Below are 13,191 nucleotides of genomic sequence, written 5' to 3' on the forward strand. Positions count from 1 at the left end.
GTCAAAATCAGTTACTTTTCCCATTATAATTTGCTGTTCATTTTTGCCAGTAATACTCAATATGGCAAATAACCTTGACAAAGAGCTTGACCCATGTCTTTGTCCTATAGCTTATGTCATGAGCTTCCTTGATGACATTGAGTCATACGCTAATCTGAATTGCTAGTTCAGATGACACCCAAAATAACTGGGTAGTCAAATGAGATAAATTATTTTATCCTATCTTAGGACAAAATCATATTTGCATAGAATAATAAGGACCTAAGAGTTTGTTCTCCCCAATGTCCTCACTTTGGAGAAATACAAAACAACAAACAAAAGACACAAAGAAAGAAAATCAGAGTGTGTCAAATATTTTAAATGGCTGGCCACCCAAATTGGCCTCTATTTTAGTTAAATTGCATAGACATAACTCTGCTTTCCATTTTATTTAAATAAGCTCTAAAATGCAGTCGCCACAGGCTAAGGGAAGCAATGCACCACGGGAAATGAGATTAAAGTGTGTTCCATGAGATCTCAGCAGGGGTCCTTATGCAAAGTATATTGACCAAAGCACAGATCTTTCCTCTCAACCCTCTTTGATCAGCCATGTGGACTCTGACCCAGTTAGACTGTGTTAGTCATGATCCAATTTCAGACTAGACAAGCTAGAGTCTTCTTTGACATTCTCGTTCCTCATCTTCTTGTCCCAAGAGCAAGCCTTTCTCAGTGTCTTGGCTTATATGACTTTCTCCAAATGGAAACACTTCCACACTTGCCCAATCCAAATCTGACTCTTACTCTGAGGGTCTCTCAGATGAAATAAATGGAAAGTAGGTGGCTGTGTAATTCTAAACTTTTGCTCACTTTTTTGGCTCTGGGCATGGTCAGACAGAATGTGCCTGCTGATACTGGACAAGGATTCTGTGGCTAGAGTGGAATTACAATGCCATCGACACAGACTGGCTAGAAGGTGAGATAAATATCAGTTGGTTATTTACTCTGTAAAATTTAGAGGTCAGGGGTTTATTAATATTTGAGGGTATTTCTGCCCTCTATCTCTTACCTTAATGCCAGTCTGTTTGAGATTCTCAGGTTGATCTCCTTGTATTTGTGATTCCTAAAAAGAGAATGTACACACCCATTAGAATGCCAAAAATCCCAAACACTGACAACACCAAATGCTGATGAGGATGTAGAGCAACAGGAACTCTCATTCATCACTGTTGAGAGTGTCAATTGGTACAGCCACATTGGAAGACAGTTGTGCAGTTTCTTATAAAGCTAAACATACTCTTACTATGCAATCCAGCAATTTTGCTCCTTGGTATTTACACAAAAGAGTTGAAAATATATGTCCATACAAAACCTGAAGAAGGATGTTTACAGCAGCTTTATTCATTATTGCCAAGACTTGGAAGCAACTAAGAAGTCCTTCAACATGTGGATGGATAGACTGTGGTACCTCCAGACAATGGAACATTATTCAGTACTATCGAGAGATGAGCTACCAAGGCACAGAAATACATGGGTGTGTGTGGGGGACTTTAAATGCATATTGCTAAGTGAAAGAAGCAAATCTGAAAAGGCTACATACTGAATGATTCTAACTATATGACATTCTGGAAAAAGCAAAGTTATGAAGACAGTAAAAAGATCAATGATTACTAAGAGTTGGGGGGAAGGAAGGATGAATATGTGGAACACAGAGGGAATTTAGGGCAGTGAAACTATTCTGTGTGATACTATAATGATGGAATACATGTCATTATACATTTTCCAAAACAATGAAAGTGCAATACTAAGAGTGAACCTTAGTGTAAACTATGGACTTTGGGTGAGAAAGATGTGTCAGTGTAAGTTCATAGATTGTAACAATGTACCCCTCTGGTGTGGGAAGTTGATAAGGAGGAGGACATGGGTGTGTTGGGCTGGAGTATATGGGAGCCTTCTGTACTTTTCACTTAATTTTGCTGTGAACCTAAAACTCCTCAAAAAAAAATTTTTTTTTTTAAAAAGAGAGGAAATTAACATTTTTGTACCTACAATGTTTCAGGTATTGTGGTGGGCACTTTGCACACACTACCTCATTGATCCTTTCAAAAGCCTTGCGTAGCAGATTAAGGATTTTAGGCTCAGAAAATTTAAGTGATTTTTTCAAGGTCATAGAAAAAATAAGCAACAGAAAAGAGATACGAATGCATGACTGTCAGGCTCCATTCAATCATCGTAGCCCCTCAAACCATGAAGCTTGAAAAAAGCATCCCTCATCTTCCACTCTGCTCACCACCAGTAAGAGTCTGCTTCACTACATGACAAGGTGGATCCATGGTCCATTGTGACTCACAAACAGCAGCCGGAAACTGGTACCTGAGAAGTCTTATAAAAATCAGTCTGGCTTTTTCCCTTCCTCATTATTGCACCCAGGATAATTATAACAGCCCTTTGTCTGTGGAAACTGACATCAAAGGTCCTGACACAGAGTATCTCTGGTGGGAACTATGATTATCCTCATTTTATGACTGGAGAAACTGAGGAATGGATTTGCTAAGTGGATTGCCCAAGGTCAGCTGGTGAGTCAGGGAACTGAGTCGACATCTGTTGGACTCCCAGGCTACCTACAAGCCATAATCCTGCTCTTGGCGCCAAACATCTGCCGTGTTCGTTAGACTAATATTACCATTCCCTGGGTAGAAATTAAGGGATTAAATGTAGCCAGATGACAGCATCTGTATCTCTGTGAGGCCCATAGGAAAGAAAACTCTGTCTCTCTGCAAAACAGGTCACCAGACCTACTGTTTTGCTTAAGATTCTGGAGTAGGGATTGTGGGAATGAAATCACACCAACTCAAGAAATCCTCAACCGCAATCATCAGTGGCCATTTTTATCCTCCAGAGGGGGTCAGCTTTCTGGACATGTAGGAACCCAAGACCACCTTGCTTTTGACCAACACTTTGCTTTTGAAGCACACCAAGTTACACACCACCGTGTAGAGACGAAGAGGCAGAAACTTCAATGTGTTGGAAGATGGAGCTGGCTTTGTAATCTTCATTCACAATCTGGAGTTGTGTTTGAGAGAGGACAGTATGACTTGCCCTGCGTGGAATTTGCATATCTGAACATTAATGAAGCATGTATATGTTGAGTGGTTTAATGTGTTAGTTAATGCGGAATTCTAGAGTTTTGGTCACAAGACAGGTTATACGACAGAAGCTTGTCTTTAAGACTCAAAGCTATATAAAATACATTTGCTAGGATTCTGTTCCCAGCTGGGGAGGGAGACTGCCAGGCAAATAAATCTCACTGTGCAGAGAAACTAGCCTCCTGTAGTCCTGGGCCAAGGAGTGAGAACAAGGCTGTCATAGTCAACCCATGAAGTCTGGAGACTTAAATGTCTCCTTGAAAGGGAGCTGGAAAAGGCTAGTCTGAATCGACCTAGATATGAGATCCCAGGTGGCAATCAACTCTTTTTGTTACTTACTAGTTAGATGCTATTTCACTCTGCCTGCAAAATTCTCCTCATCCCTCAAATGTCATCTTCTCTGAAGTCTTTGCTTTAAGGTGGAATTAAATTCTCCCTCTCCCATGCCCCTTTCAGCACTTTGTTATTTCCACAGTTGTGGTACCTGTCACAGTCCTGCATTGCCTGTTTATGACATCTCTGTCTCCATCATAAGACTGTGAGCTCCTTACATAGCACACCCCATTTAGACTAGAGCATATGGAATCAATAAATCTGTGTGCTATTGACTTGGCTAAACAAAAACCACGTGGGAGATCCCTGGTGCTGTCTTATGTTCTCACCCAGCTCTGGTTCTACTCTGATCTCTGCCCATCTTCTATTTGGATTTTCCTGTCACTTGTATCTTTAAGGGCCTGTACAAGTACCCAGTGGCATATGCTAATTCTGTAATTGGGGAGAGTTCCAGAAAGTGACTATTTATATAAATGTGTGAAGCCACAGTATACCTGTGCAGTATCCTGAGCTAGCACAGTGGGGCCGTGTTATCTCATGGCCTGAACAAGTGAGGTATGCTTTTAGGACATGGAGAGAGAGCGTCTCCAGACAGGAGCTGCTGGATGCAGCCAGCACTTATCCCAATGCGTTCACTTCACTGTCTCCTCCTTCTGGTCTCTTGCTGCCTGGTAGCCAGATGGCAAGAGATCCATTGATGCAGCCCACACAGGAAAGCCTAATGGGCTGAGAACAGGTAGAGAAGGAGGTTGAGTGGAGGTGAAAGGGCACACAGGAGATACCAGCACATCATCTAACCACAGGTAGTCTCACCTATGACCCCTCTCCTGAGCCTACACTCTGGGGAATAATGGCAAGAATTCATAGTGGAGTGAGTTAGATAGACTTAGTCTAGGCATGCATCCTTAGACACTTCACTCGAGACTGTCTTAGAGCCTCAGTTTCCTCCTCTGTAAAATGGGGATGGATATAAGTGTCTCATAGGGTAAGTGTGAAGACTGTATGAGAAAATATATGTAAAATGCCCAGGACAGTGGCTGGCACACAATGGGTATTCACAATTCATTGATTATTCCACATATGACTTATTCCGCCCCTTCCTTCTTTTTTTCATTATAAGTCATTCTGCAATGAATATTTCTGTGCAGATTTCCCCCTATATTTTGGATTTTATTGTATTACATAGTGGATTTTATTCTAAAGAAAGAGTTGTACAATAGGACTTGCTAGGAATATAGACAAGCATCTACAGCACTGCATCCTCCCTCCATTTTCCTCACTGGAATTAGACACGGTGCTCAGTGTAAATGTGAATCTGATCTTGCTTTGGAAGGCAGTAGGTTGCAACAATCTTTGTCACTTCTCCTTAGATATCATCTGCTGTTTTTCTTCCAAAGGGGAAAAGAACCACCCTAAAATTTTATTTTGAGATCCCAGAATTTAAATGTACATGATTGCCCATTTAAATTGGTCTAAGCCAAAGATGTCACAAAAAAAGAAAACCACAGGCCAATATCACTGATGAACGTAGACGCAAAAATACTCAACAAAATACTAGCAAACAGAATCCAACAGCACATTAAAAGGATCATACACCATGATCAAGTGGGGTTTATCCCAAGAATGCAAGGATTCTTCAATATACATTAATCAATCAATGTGATAAACCATATTAACAAACTGAAGGAGAAAAACCATATCTCAATAGATGCAGAAAAGCTTTCAACAGAATGCAACACCATTTATGATAAAAACCCTCCAAAAAGTAGGCATAAAGGGAACTTACCTCAACATAATAAAGACCACATATGACACACCCACAGTCAACATCGTTCTCAATGGTGAAAAACTGAAACCATTTCTGCTAAGATCAGGAACACGACAAGGATGCCCACTCTCACCACTATTATTCAACATAGTTTTGGAAGTCCTAGCCACGGCAATCAGAGAAGAAAAAGAAATAAAAGGAATCCAAATCGGAAAAGAAGAAGTAAAACTGTCACTGTTTGCAGATGACATGATACTAAACATAGAGAATCCTAAAGATTCTACCGGAAAACTACTAGAGCTAATCAATGAATTTGGTAAAGTAGCATGATACAAAATTAATGCACAGAAATCTCTTGCATTCCTATACACTAATGATGAAAAATCTGAAAGAGAAATTAAAGAAACACTCCCATTTACCACTGCAACAAAAAGAATAAAATACCAAGGGATAAACCTACTTAAGGAGACAAAAGACCTTTATGTAGAAAACTATGACACTGATGAAAGGAATTAAAGATGATACAAACAGATGGAGAGATATACCATGTTCTTGGATTGGAAGAATCAACATTGTGAAAATGACTACACTAGCCAAAGCAATCTACAGATTCAATGCAATCCCTATCAGACTACCAATGGCATTTTTCACAGAACTAGAAAATAATTTTCACAATTTGTATGGAAACACAAAAGACCCACAATAGCCAAAGCAGTCTTGAGAAAGAAAAACAGAGCTGGAGGAATCAGGCTCCCTGACTTCAGACTATACTATAAAGCTACAGTCATCAAGACAGTATGGTACTGGCACAAAAACAGAAATATAGCTCAATGGAACAGGATAGAAAGTGCAGAGATAAACCCACGCACATATGGTCACCTTGTCTTTGATAAAGAAGGCAAGAGTATACAATGGAGAAAGGACAGCCTCTTCAATAAGTGGTGCTGGGAATACTGGACAGCTACATGTAAAAGAATGAAATTAGAACACTCCCTAACACCATACACAAAAATAAGCTCAAAATGGATTAAAGACCTAAATGTAAGTCCAGAAACTATAAAACTCTTACAGGAGGGCTTCTCTGATGGCGCAGTGGTTGAGAGTCGGCCCGCTGATGCAGGGAACATGGGTTCGTGCCCTGGTCCAGGAAGATCCCACATGCCGCGGAGCGGGTGGGCCCGTGAGCCATGGCCGCTGAGCCCGTGTGTCCCAAGCCTGTGCTCCGCAACAGGGAGAGGACACAACAGTGGGAGGTCCGCGTACCGCCAAAAAAAAAACAAAACAAAAAAAAAACAACTCTTAGAGGAAATTATAGGCAGAACACTCTATGACATAAATCACAGCAAGATTCTTTTTGACCCACCTCCTAGAGAAAGGAAAATAAAAATAAACAAATGGGACCTAATGAAACTTAAAAGCTTTTGTACAACAAAGGAAACCATAAACAAGATGAAAAGATAACCCTCAGAATGGGAGAAAATATTTGCAAATGAAGCAACTGACAGAGGATTAATCTCCAAAATTTACAAGCAGCTCATGCAGCTCAATATCAAAAAAATAAACAACCCAATCCAAAAATGAGCAGAAGACCTAAATAGACATTTCTCCAAAGAAGATATACAGATTGCCAACAAACACATGAAAGGATGCTCAACATCACTAATCATTAGAGAAAAGCAAATCAAAACTACAATGAGGTATCACCTCACACCAGTAAGAATAGCCATCATCAAAAAGTCTACAAACAATAAATCCTGGAGAGGGTGTGGAGAAAAGGAAACCCTCTTGCACTGTTGGTGGGGTTGTAAATTGATACAGCCACTATGGAGAACAGTATGGAGGTTCCTTAAAAAACTACAAATAGAACTACCATATGACCCAGCAATCCCACTACTGGGCATATACCCTGAGAAAACCATAATTCAAAAAGAAAACCATAATTCAAGTGCCACAATGTTCATTGCAGCTCTATTTACAGTAGCCAGGACATGGAAGCAACCTAAGTGTCCATCAGCAGATGAATGGATAAAGAAGATGTGGCACATATATACAATGGAATATTACTCAGCCATAAAAAGAAGCGAAATTGAGTTATTTGAAATGAGGTGGATGGACCTAGAGTCTGTCATACCGAGTGAAGTAAGTCAGAAAGAGAAAAACAAATACCGTACGCCACATATATATGGACTCTATAAAAAAGGTTCTGAAGAACCTAGGTGCAGGACAGGAATAAAGACACAGACGTAGAGAATGGACTTGAGGACACAGGGAGGAGGAAGGGTAAGCTGGGACGAGGTGAGAGAGTGGCATGGACATATATACACTACCAAACGTAAAATAGCTAGTGGGAAGCAGCTGCATGGCACAGGGAGATCAGCTTGGTGCTTTGTGACCACCTAGAGGGGTGGGATAGGGAGGGTGGGAGGGAGACGCAAGAGGGTGGGGATATGGGTATATATATATACATATAGCTGATTCACTTTGTTATACAGCAGAAACTAACACACCATTGTAAAGCAATTATACTACAGTAAAGATGTTCAATATATAAATAAATAAAAAATAAATAACTTGATCTAAGCTTTTTTGCTATCTGTTTGCTTTTTTATATAATAAACTATTTGACACACACAAAACCCCATAGATCAGTGGGGCAGGCATTGTGTATGATGATACAGAGGGGCAGTTCCCTTCAATTGTTTGCCCAAAGTAACACAGTTGCTGATTTACAGTGTTTAGCCTAGTGCTCACTTCTATTTCCCCTTCTCTGTGCTATGGCCGGCATGTAAAACTGTTAGAAAATATTAACCTATGTCTAATAAATATAGAATTAAATGAGTTTACCCAGTATTGAAAAATCTGGCATATACCTAACTTCAGGGAGCACATAAATCATCTATAAACTGGTGATTCTTCCCTCTGAAGACTTGTTGTATATGGAAAGTACATTTCATTAGGTTCTCTAAAGCCCCATTTATCTCACAGCTTTCTACCAATCTAATGTCTCCCGGCTAATGACCCTGGTGCTGTGGTAATAGACATTGTGGAAATGTAGAGCGATAGAAAGAGGTAGATGAGTACACCGGTTTATACGGGGTAAGTTATACATTAGAATTGTCCTTTCTCTGTTTACTTGGAAGTTCATTTCTTTACTTGATTCACCTCTTAAATGCTGTTCCCATTTTAAGGCCATCTTTCACACGGCAGAATGTTTGGATGGTTTGGGGCAGAATGAATATTGGTAACAGGCTTATTCCTCTAAAACAGCGCTTTCCCTTTAGAACAGTGTGCTTTGAGGGGATCATTACCAACATGTGAATTGAAATCCCCAGAACCTAGGGCAAAAGTGATTAGAGCTTATGTAGAATTCAGTAAAGAAGACATTAGGTACTTTAATCTAAAATAATGAATGTCAATGTGCTTATCTATTTTATTCTCTCTCGCTCTCCATTGCTTCCTCACCAGCCACTCTTCCCCTGCATCCCTCCATCCTCTGCTCCATTTTTTCTGTATGTTTATTTTTTATTCTACTCCATTTTTATTTGACCAAATTTTAAAAAAATTTTATTCTTTATTTTTTACAGTAGATCCTTTTTGGTTATCTATTTTAAATAATATTTGATCAAATTGCAGGCAAATGCAACAGTCTCTATTTTTCTTTACTTATTTAGTTATTTAATTCATTAACACACATTTTTGAAATAATAAAGAACATTTGTGTATCGACCCTCCAGCTTAAGGAACACCCCATGATTTCTTCAGAGGGCAGCTGCCACCCCTCTCCTATCGCACGCCTCTCCTTGCCCTGTGTTCACCGTTCCATTGTGTTTCTTGATGACGTGGCTGCCTACATGTAATTCCCTAATGATTTAATGCTTAGCTTTTTCTGTTTGAGGGTTTTAGTGACCAGAGTCATACTTTATGCATTCTTCTGCAACTTGTTTCTCTTTCTTGTCATTGTGTTTTTTGAGATCCATCCGTAATCATGCTCATAGCTGTAGTTTGTTTCTTGTTACTAACTGTGTAGATTTCAGAGTGTGGCTAGACGACCATATATTGTGCTGGTGGTGGGCAGTTGGATGAGTTTCCATTTTTTGCTGCGATGAGCAATACTGTGAAGAACATGCTTGAATGTGTGTCCTGGTACGAAGTGCAATTCCTATCCAGTGGGGATTCCTAATCCTTCTCACCTCACGAAAATGATAATACTGGTAGTGGAGCACAGGGGGTAAATTAGAAATTAGGGATTAATGCTATATCCATGAATTTTATGTAGGGTATATAAATATGATAGGAAAAGTAAGTCAAAGGAAGTATTTTCAAAATTTTAATGAGGAACGTGAGCCTGTTTCCATAAATACAATTTCTTTTTATCAGGCTTTATGCCTGAAATAGTTATATATAATTTACCATGAAATCTTTTAATGGCAGTCTCTTCAAATTCTTGATGGTCACTATATACAAGAAACTGCACAGGTAGGTGATATAAAATGAACAATATATTTTCAACTCTAAAATTTTACAACAGTGACAGGACCTAGTAACTATCTTACTGATCCCACTGCTTATCACAATGCAAATAAGTTTCAAATCCTAATAACAGTTTCTTATCAAGTACTTCAAAATAATGGTGAACTCTAGTTTTAATGTATGTGGAGGTTCAGGATGAATGCACCAGTTAGGGTGAACTTGCAGCTGATCTGAGCTGGCTTGGGTACTACTGAGAAGGCACAGCAAATGCAAACAGACATGAGTATGTGATGTCTGTAAGGAATGGTTGGAGATGTGGAACCACCATTGGAAGCTGTTCCCAGTGGGACTTCATTCCCAGCCTTCCTTATTCCAGTCTCTGACAGCCAGTGGCCACATGTTGGCCACGTGTTGCTGGACAGTGGCCCTGAGGCACAGACCCTGTGTCCATGGTAGCATCTTTGTCCTTGCTAAGCATGTCTTTGTGGTGATCACCAGCTGTCACTTATCTGCTCTTGTGCAATATCTATAGGGATCTCTCAGAAGGAATATGGAGCACGCTACTGGAGGGGGGTGGGCTGGGTGGGGGGAAATTTATGGCTACCCCAGGCCTCACCTGGTCACCACAGGGTCTCAGGGTATCAGAATCTTGTAGTACATCCACTGGGAAGCTCTTTTCAACAACGTACAACCGATCATAGAGTTACTAAGGAGAAGAGAATGCACATGCTCAACTTTACTGTTTAATGCCAAAAAAAATTCCCAAATGGCCATAACAATGTGCCCTCCCAGCGGCAATGGGATACAGGTTCCATTGCTCCGTAATTTCACCAACACTTGGTGTGGTACACCTTTTAAATTTTTGCCACTTTGTTACGTGTGAAATGGTAACTTGTGGGTTTTATTTGCATTTCCTTGAGGAAATTTTCCCTCAACCAAAGAGACTGAGTGTCTTAGGTTTTTGGATCATTTCTTGGTCCTCTTCTGTGCAATGCTTATTTTGAATTTTTTCTCATTTTCTGTTTGGTCATTCATCTTTTAAAAAATTTTGATTGAAGGAAACATTTATATCCACTAGATACAAAGCCTTTATTGGTTTGTTTCAAAAATCTTCAGCCAGATTAAAGCTTTTTCCTTTTTTTTTATTGAGTCTTTCGAGGAACAAAATTCTTGATTTCAAGAGAGTGATATTTATCAATATTTCTTTTAAGGTCTGTGACATTTGTGTTCTGTTAAAAAATACTTCTTTAACCCCAAACTGCAAATATGTTCTCTCCTATTGCTTCTAAAAGCTTTATAGTTTGATTCTTTACATTTAAATCTTTATTCCACCAGAGCTGATTTTGGCTAGGGGTCAAATATCATTTAAGTACTTATGAATAGCCATCATCACAATGTAATTTATTAAATAGTTTATCATTTCCCTGCTCACCTGCAATGACTATTCTTTGATAATGAAGTTTCTGCTTTTGTGAGTATGCCTATTCATAGGCCCTCTATTTTCTTCCTTTTTGTTAGTTTTCTTGTTTTTTGTTCATTTCTGCACCAGTACCATGCTTGCTTAATTAGTGTACCTTTATAATAATTCTTTTTTTTTTTTTTTTTGCTCTACGTGGGCCTCTCACTGTTGTGGCCTCCCCCGCCACAGAGCACAGGCTCCAGATGTGCAGGCCCAGTGGCCTTGGCTCACAGGCCCAGTTGCTCCGCGGCATGTAGGATCTTCCCGGACTGGGGCATGAACCCGTGTCCCCTGCATCGGCAGGTGGACTCTTAACCACTGTGCCACCAGGGAAGCCCTGTAATAATTATTGATGTCCAACAGGCAAAGTCCATAACTTTGTGCTACACCCTCAGGAGCGTCTTGGCTATTCTTGGACTTCTGCTTTTTCATACAAAATTTAGAATCAGTCAATCAAGTATATGAAGAAATGCTGTTAGGATTTTTCGTGAAATAACATTAATGCAATAGATCAGTTTGGCGAGAATTAACATCTGTAAGATATTGAGTGTCACTCAGAATATTTTGTAGCTCACATTTATTTGGACTTTAATGACTTTCCATTAAGTTTTATAATATCCATAAATGGCATACACATTTTTGTTAATTATTGTATACATTACATTTTATAATGCTATTGTAAATATCTCTTTAGAATTATATTTTCTATCTCATTTTTACTGGTAAAAATTGATTTGCTCTTTTTCTGTGCCTTTCAGACTCTTTTTTGTTTATAATTCTGACCAAAATATTAACCTTTCCATAGTAAGGAATGATTTAATTTTAGTATTTCACACGTAAATAACAAATTTACATCGTATTTTTTGGAGGATAGATGATAGGATGCTTTTTCTTTGATAAGCAACTGAGTATGTCCCTCCCAAATTAATATGTTGAAGCCCTATTGGAGATAGGGCTTTTAAGGAGATTATTAAGGTCAAATGAGGTCAGAAGGGTGACCAATTCCAATAGGATTGGTGGCCATAGAAGAAGAGGAAGATCAATCTCTCTTTCTCTCTCCAAATGCATGTACCAAGGAAAGGCTATATGAGCACACAGCAAGAAGGTGGTCATCTACAAGCCAGGAAGAGTGTCGTCACCAGAACCTGACCATGCTAGCACCCAGATCTCAGACTTCCAGCCTGCAGAATTGTAAGAAATAAATTTCTACTGTTTAGAAAGCCACTTAGTCTATGGTATTTTATTATAGCACCCAGAGCCAACTAAAACACTGATATCTTTAGATTTATGTTTATAATTTGGGTGTCCACTTGCAAATTGTCCTGTCTTTTATGTTTCATTTTTTTCTATCTTGAGTTTACTGTGATTGACTCAATTACTTTTCTTTTTCTCTTTCCATTTTTTCCTCTACTCATTTTGCAGTTATATGCTCTATGACTGTAATTTTAGTAGTCACCTAGCTCTTTTAAAACAAACGTGATGTTAACAAAGTCGCAATTTAGTATCTTTACTATACCCTAGAACAACATAAAAATATGTAACACTTTAATTCTGATAAATTCCCATCCAACTCCTTTGTCATAGCTGCGCTGTGTCTTAATTCTATCTCGTCCATCTCTACTCGGCTCTCCTCCTTCTCCTCCTTTTCTTTTGCTAGTATATAAATAATAGTGTGATGAACATTCCTACAGAGACATCTTTGTCTATGGCTCTAATGTTTCTGTATTGTAGATTTCTAGGAGTAGAATTATTGGGCCAGAAAGTAGAGATACTTTCAGGGCTTTTAACTGTACTGATAAATGGCCTTTCAGAAAGCTTAACACATGTACATTCTGACCAACTGTGAATGGATTGCCTCATTTTGCCATACCCAAGCCATCATAGAATGCTATCAGTTTAAAAATCATGTCAATTTGATGGTGAATAGTGCTTTTAGTCAGCATTTATGTTCATAGAACTGTGGGTTCGTTGAACATTGTTTTGTTCATATACTTTTGGGGATTTCAAATTCCTCTTCTCTGAGTTGTTCTTTCAATCCT

The sequence above is a fragment of the Grampus griseus genome (assembly GCF_964374135.1).
Source record: "Grampus griseus genome assembly, chromosome: 17".
Taxonomy (NCBI): domain Eukaryota; kingdom Metazoa; phylum Chordata; class Mammalia; order Artiodactyla; family Delphinidae; genus Grampus; species Grampus griseus.